Source organism: Cryptomeria japonica, unplaced genomic scaffold, assembly GCF_030272615.1.
Source record: "Cryptomeria japonica unplaced genomic scaffold, Sugi_1.0 HiC_scaffold_69, whole genome shotgun sequence".
In the NCBI taxonomy this organism is placed as follows: domain Eukaryota; kingdom Viridiplantae; phylum Streptophyta; class Pinopsida; order Cupressales; family Cupressaceae; genus Cryptomeria; species Cryptomeria japonica.
Window position 1 is genome coordinate 552,501 of NW_026728891.1, and position 6,862 is coordinate 559,362.

At 61.9% G+C, this 6,862-nt stretch overlaps 1 non-coding gene across 1 annotated transcript; it reads right to left on the reverse strand.

Annotated features, from left to right (window-relative positions):
* Nucleotides 1–3,611: 3,611 nt before the first annotated feature.
* On the reverse strand, nt 3,612–3,730 carry LOC131863850 (5S ribosomal RNA). Its single transcript, XR_009362744.1, has one exon. It is a non-coding gene; the product is annotated as a 5S ribosomal RNA (ribosomal RNA).
* Between the last annotated feature and the right edge of the window lie 3,132 nt (nt 3,731–6,862).

A 6,862-nucleotide genomic window follows, 5' to 3' on the forward strand; every position in this document is an offset into this window, starting at 1 on the left:
CGGCGTGCACGAAGTCGGAGCCCGGTTTGCCCCGGGTGCGCACCTCGCGTGCACCTTCGCCGCGGTGGGCACCATGGCGTGCACGAAGTCGGAGCCCGGTTTGCCCCGGGTGCGCACCTCGCGTGCACCTTCGCCGGGGTGGGCACCTTGGTGTGCAGACCTTGGCTGGGTTGCGCGCCCTGGTGGGCACCATGGTGCGCACCAAGGAGCGCTCCGAAGTGTGCTCCAAGGTGCGGCCTGCACGAAGTCGGAGCCCGGTTTGCCCCGGGTGTGCACCTCGGGTGGGCACCTTGGTGCGCATGCCTTGCCTGGGCTGCGCACCAGGGCGGGCTCAAGATGGCACCCGCGTTCCTTTTTTTTCACTATCTTTCAAAACGGAAATTTTAAAATCTCATTTTTTTTTGCCTTTTTCTGGAAATTAGTGAAGGCAGCGCATCAAAGGTGCGCACCTCGCTGCCCACCACGGTGCGCAACGCCGGTGGGCACCCGGGAGTGCTTCGAAGTGTGCTCCAAGGTGCTGCGTGCACGTTGTCGGAGCCCGGTTTGCCCCGGGTGCGCACCTCGCGTGCACCTTCGTCGGGGTGGGCACCTTGGCTGGGTTTGCCCCGGCTGCGCTCCGAAGCGGGGTTATTGGAGCGCCGCCTCTTTTTTTGTCGGAGCGTTTGGTGGGGTTTCTCGCATTGGCTCTTCCGAGGCCCGGTTGCCACCCTGGCGCGCACGAAGTCGGAAGTAGGGTTAATTGCCCGGGTGCGCACCTTTGCCAGGGTGGGCACCTTACCTGGGCTGCGCACCAGGGCGGGCTCAAGATGGCACGCGCGTTCCGTTTTTTTCACTATCTTTCAAAACGGAAATTTTAAAATCTCCTTTTTTTTTTGCCTTTTCTGGAAATTAGTGAAGGCAGCGCATCAAAGGTGCGCACCTCGCTGCCCACCTTGGTGTGCTCTGAGGTGCGCACCCGGGAGCGCTACGAAGTGTGCTCCAAGGTGCGGCGTGCACGTTGTCGGAGCCCGGTTTGCCCCGGGTGCGCACCTCGCCTGCACCTTGGCCGGGGTGGGCACCTTGGCTGGGTTTGCCCAGGGTGCGCTCCGAAGCGGGGTTACTGGAGCGCCCCCTCTTTTTTTGTCAGAGCGTTTGGTGGGGTTTCTCGCATTGGCTCTTCCCAGGCCCGGTTGTTGGGTGCGCTCCCACCCTGGCGCGCGCGAAGTTGGAAGTTGGGTTAATTGCCCGGGCGCGCACCTTCGCCAGGGTGGGCACCTTGGTGCGCACACCTTGGCTGGGCTGCGCACCAGGGCGGGCTCAAGATGGCACCAGCATTCCCTTTTTCTCACTATCTTTCAAAACGGAAATTTTAAAATCTCGTTTTTTTTTTGCCTTTTATGGAAATTAGTGAAGGCATCGCATCAAAGGTGCGCACCTCGCTGCCCACCTTGGTGTGCTCCGAGGTGCCCACCACGGTGCGCAACGCCGGTGCGAACCCGGGAGCGCCCCGATGTGTGCTCCAAGGTGCGGCGTGCACGAAGTCGGACCCCGGTTTGCCCCGGGTGCGCACCTCGCGTGCACCTTGGTGCGCACACCTTGGCTGGGTTGCGCGGCCTGGTGGGCACCATGGTGCGCACCAAGGAGCGCTCCGAAGTGTGCTCCAAGGTGCGGCGTGCACGAAGTCGGAGCCCGGTTTGCCCCGGGTACGCACCTCGCGTGCACCTTCGCCGGGGTGGGCACCTCGGCTGGGTTGCGCGCCCTGGTGCGCACCAAGGAGCGCTCCGAAGTGTGCTCCAAGGTGCGGCGTGCACGAAGTCGGAGCCCGGTTTGCCCCGGGTGCGCACCTTCGCCGCGGTGCGCACCATGGCGTGCACGAAGTCGGAGCCCGGTTTGCCCCGGGTGCGCACCTCGCGTGCACCTTCGGCGGGGTTGCGCGCCCTGGTGGGCACCATGGTGCGCACCAAGGAGCGCTCCGAAGTGTGCTCCAAGGTGCGGCGTGCACGAAGTCGGAGCCCGGTTTGCCCCGGGTGCGCACCTCGCGTGCACCTTCGGCGGGGTTGCGCGCCCTGGTGGGCACCATGGTGCGCACCAAGGAGCGCTCCGAAGTGTGCTCCAAGGTGCGGCGTGCACGAAGTCGGAGCCCGGTTTGCCCCGGGTGCGCACCTCGCGTGCACCTTCGCCGCGGTGGGCACCATGGCGTGCACGAAGTCGGAGCCCGGTTTGCCCCGGGTGCGCACCTCGCGTGCACCTTCGCCGGGGTGGGCACCTCGGCTGGGTTGCGCGCCCTGGTGCGCACCAAGGAGCGCTCCGAAGTGTGCTCCAAGGTGCGGCGTGCACGAAGTCGGAGCCCGGTTTGCCCCGGGTGCGCACCTCGCGTGCACCTTCGCCAGGGTGGGCACCTCGGTGCGCACACCTTCTCAATGTTTTCTTGCCTTTTCTGGAAATTGGTGAAGGCAGCGCATCAAAGGTGCGCACCTCGGTGTGCTCCGAGGTGCGAACCCGAGAGCGCTCCGAGGTGCCCACGAAGTCGAAAGTCGGGTTAATTGCATTGTTTTCCCCGGGTGCGCTCCGAGGTGCGCAACATCGGCGCGCACCAAGGAGGGCTCCGAAGTGTGCTCCAAGGTGCGCACGATGGCGTGCACCTCTGGTGCGCACGATTCGGAGCTCGGTTTGACCGGGGTGCGCACACCTTGGCTGGGTTGCGCACCTTTTGTGCGCTCCAAGGTGCGCACGAAGTCGGAGCTCGGTTTGCCCCGGGTGCGCACCTTCGCCAGGGTGCGCACCTTGATGCGCACGCCTTGGCTGGGCTGCGCACCTTGGTGGGCGCCATGGTGCGCACCTTTCGTGCGCTCCAAGGTGCGCACGAAGTCGGAGCTCGGTTTGCCCCGGGTGCGCACCTTGGTGGGCGCCATGGTGCACTCCGAGGTGCCCAAGATTGGTGCGCACCAAGGAGCGCTCCGAAGTGCGCTCCAAGGTGCGCGCGAAGTCGAAAGTTGGGTTAATTGTCCGGTTTGCCTCGGGTGCGCACCTTGCGTGCACCTTCGCCAGGGTGGGCGCCTTGGTGCGCACACCTTGGCTGGGCTGCGCACACCTTGGCACCCGCGTTTCCTTCATTTTAAATTTTTTTTTTTTACAATCTCTCAAGTGGGAAATTCTATAATCTCAACTTTTTTTGCCTTTTCAGGAAACTTTTGAATGGAGCGCATCATTGGTGCGCTCCGAAGTGTGCTCCAAAGCTCTCTCCAGCTGCGTGCACCTGCCCCGGCCGCGCACCCGGCCCCGCCCAGCTTCGCTCACCTGTCCCGGGCGTCTGGTGCGGAACCTTAGAGTAAGAAACATCACCGTGCACCTTGGCCAACGTGCGCGACTCGACCGAGCGCGCACTGGCCGAGGTGCACACCGATTTCACCTGGGTGCGCGCGCAGCACCTCGGGCGCACCGGGGTGCGCGCACAACGCCCGGGTTGCACCGTGGCCTGTGTGCTCGGGGCGCCTCGGGTGCGCGCTCGGTGTCGCCCCCGCGCGCGCGGTAGTGCGGGCAGCGCACCCCGGCCCGGCCCGGCCCCGACGAGAACGCAAACGGGCAAAAGGTTTATTCAAATAGCATTGCGACGCCCGGCGAAAAACTAAAAAAGGGTGCAACACCGGGACTTCCCGGGAGGTCACCCATCCCAGTACTACTCCGGCCCAAGCGCGCTTAACTGCGGAGTTCTGATGGGATCCGGTGCACTAACGCTGGTATGATCGCACCCGTTATGAGCTTGTCGCAGTGTGTACTTAGCAAACCGCGACCCACGTGCGAATCCACCCCGGCCACCCACCCCCGTCGAGGTGCACACCCTCCCTCGCGAAGTGCGCCCCGTTCGCCAAGTGTGAGCCCTGCCCGGGTGCGCGCACCTTGCTAGGGCGTCGGGTGTGCACCCGGCCCGGCCTACGTGCGTGCACCTGGAGGGGGCGTCGTGTGCGTGCAGTGTCCCGTCTGCAACGCGGTGCCCACACACCACCTCGGGCGCAACGACCTGCGCTCACATGTGGGCCGAGTGCACCTTGGTGCATGTTCGGGGCGCCTCGGGTGCACGCTCGATCTTGCCCTGGTGCACCAAGGCGCTCGGTTTGCCCCGGGTGCGCACTTGGTGCAAGGTGGGCACCCAAAATAGGGATCAAGCACCAAAACACAAGTTTCGGGATGCAAAATGGGACCCAAGGACCACAAATGCGTTCCAAGACCCATGATGGGTCCACGAGAACAAAAATGTGTTCCGAGACTTAATAAACAAATATTGGGTTTTAGGAGAAGAAACATGCTCTGATGCCCAAAACGAGAATCGACCCCGAAAAGGCCACAGGCCAAAAGTGGGATGCGAGACAAAAAAAAATGGGACCCGAGGACCAAAATTGGGTTCCCAGGTCGAAGACAGGGCAACCGGACAAGAAACGACCTCTAAGGCTCGAAATGAGTCCCGACGACTAAAACTTGACAAGAAGCACCCATCAGGCACCCAACTCGACACCCATGGGATGCCGACCCACCCGGGCTTCCACCTAGCACACCTTGGCACCCACCCACCCTCGCACCCAACCTCGCACCCAACTTAGCACCTTTGAACCCACATTGGCACTCACCCTGACCCTGGCACCTTGGAACCCACATTGGCACTCACCTTGACCCTGGCACCCACCTTTGCACTCACCTTGGGACCCACCCTGGCTCCCACCTCGGCACCCACCCAGACACCCACCTTGGTTCCTTGGCACCCACCTTGGATCCTTGGCACCCACCCCGACACCCACCTTGGCACGCAACTTGGCTACTTGCCACCCACCTTGGCTCCTTGACGCCCACCCCGACAACCACCCCGTGACCTACCCTGGCTAGGGTTGGTGCACACCCACCCTGGTGCCCACCTTGGCACCCACCCTATGACCCACCTTGGCACGCACCTTAGTACCCACCCCGTTACCCACCCTAGGACCCACCCCGTGACCCACCTTGGCCAGGGTGGGTGCACCCACCCTGGTGCCCACCTTGGCACCCACCCATCCTAGCACCCAGCCTGTGACCGGGCTTGGAACCCAACCTTGCACCCGCACCCGTCTTGGCCAGTGTGGGTGCGCACCCATCCTGGCACCCACGTTGTGACACACCCTTTAACCCACGCACCCTAGCACCCACGTTGGCACCCACCTTGGAACCCAACCTAGCAACTTGGCACCCACCCCGTGACCCACCTTGGCATCCACCATAGCAGTCGCCGACTTGGCACCCACCTCGGCACCCACCTTGACACTTGTGGACCCACCTTGCCACTCACCCTAGCATCGACCCATCCTAGCACCCACCCTGGCACCTTTGCACCCTAGCACTCACCCATCCTAGCACCTAACCTGTGACCCACCTTGACACTCACCCTCGCACCCACCTTGGAACCCAACCTAGCACCCACCCACCCTGACACCAACCCTAGCACCTACCCACCCTTGCACCCACCCTGTGACCCATCTTGGCACCCACCCATCCTACCACTCAACCTATCACCCACCTTCTCACCCACCTTGGCATCCACCTTAGCACCCACCCACACTGGCACCTTGGCACCCACCTCGGGCAAGGTGGGTGCACACCCACCCTGGCACCCAATTTAGAACCCACCGAGCATGTTACCCACCTTGGCACCCACATTGCAGCCCACCCTAGTACCCACCCTATGACCCACATTGGCATCCACACCCTAGCACCCAGGCACCTCGACACCCGCCTTGACACCCACCCTAGCACTGAACCTGTGACCCACCTTGGAACTCACCCTAGAACCCACCCACCCTGTGAACCACCTTGGCATCCACCTTAGCACCCACCCACCTTGGCACCCACTCTAGCACTCACCCATCCTAACACCCAACTTGTTACCCACCTTGGCACCCGCCCTCGCGTCCACCTTGAAACCCACCCTAGCACCCACCCACGCAGGAGCCCACCTTGGCACCCAACCTAACACCCACGCATCCTGGCACCCAACTTGTGACCCACCTTGGAACCCACCCTAGTACCCACCTTTGAACCCACTATATCACCAACCCACCTTGGCACCCACCCTATGACCCTCTTTGGAATCCACCCTAGCACGCACCCACCCTGGCACCCACCATGGAGCGCACCCTAGCACCCACCCACCTCGGCACGCACCTCAACACCCACCTTGGTGTGCGCACTGCGCCAACCTCTCAAAGACCCTATGTGGTGCGCTCCAAAGTGTACACCTTTGGTGCGCTCCAAGGTGCGCACCTTTGGTGCACACCGAGGTGCACACCAAAGTGTGCACCGAGGTGAGCACCAAAGTGCACTCCAGGGTGCACACCAAGGCGTGCACCTTTGGTGCGGTCAATGCAAACGAATTCGGAAGTTGGGGTCGATGTCCTAATCGCTGCTGCAGACTACACGTATGAGAATCGGACAAATAGCTTTATATAGGGGAGGTGTTGCGTTTGATGGGTCGACTCCCCTGGTTGTGTGCACTGCACCAACTTCAAAGACCCTGTCTTGTTTAAGAAGTCAAAAGTTGGGGTGGATGTCCTAATCATTGCTGCAGTCTACGCATGTATGAGAATCAGACAAATAGCTTATATAGGGGAGGTGTTGCATTCGGTGGGTTGACTCCCCTGGTTGTGCGCACTGCGCCAACCTCAAAGACCCCGCATAGCAGAAGAAGTCGGAAGTCGGATTTTGGTGAGCACCAAGGCGTGCACCTTTGGTGCGGTCAACGCAGACGAATTCAGAAGTTGGGGTGGATGTCCTAATCGTTGTTGCAGGCTACACATGTATGAGAATCAGACAAATAGCTTATATAGGGGAGGTGTTGGGTTTGATGGGTCAACTCCCTTGGTTG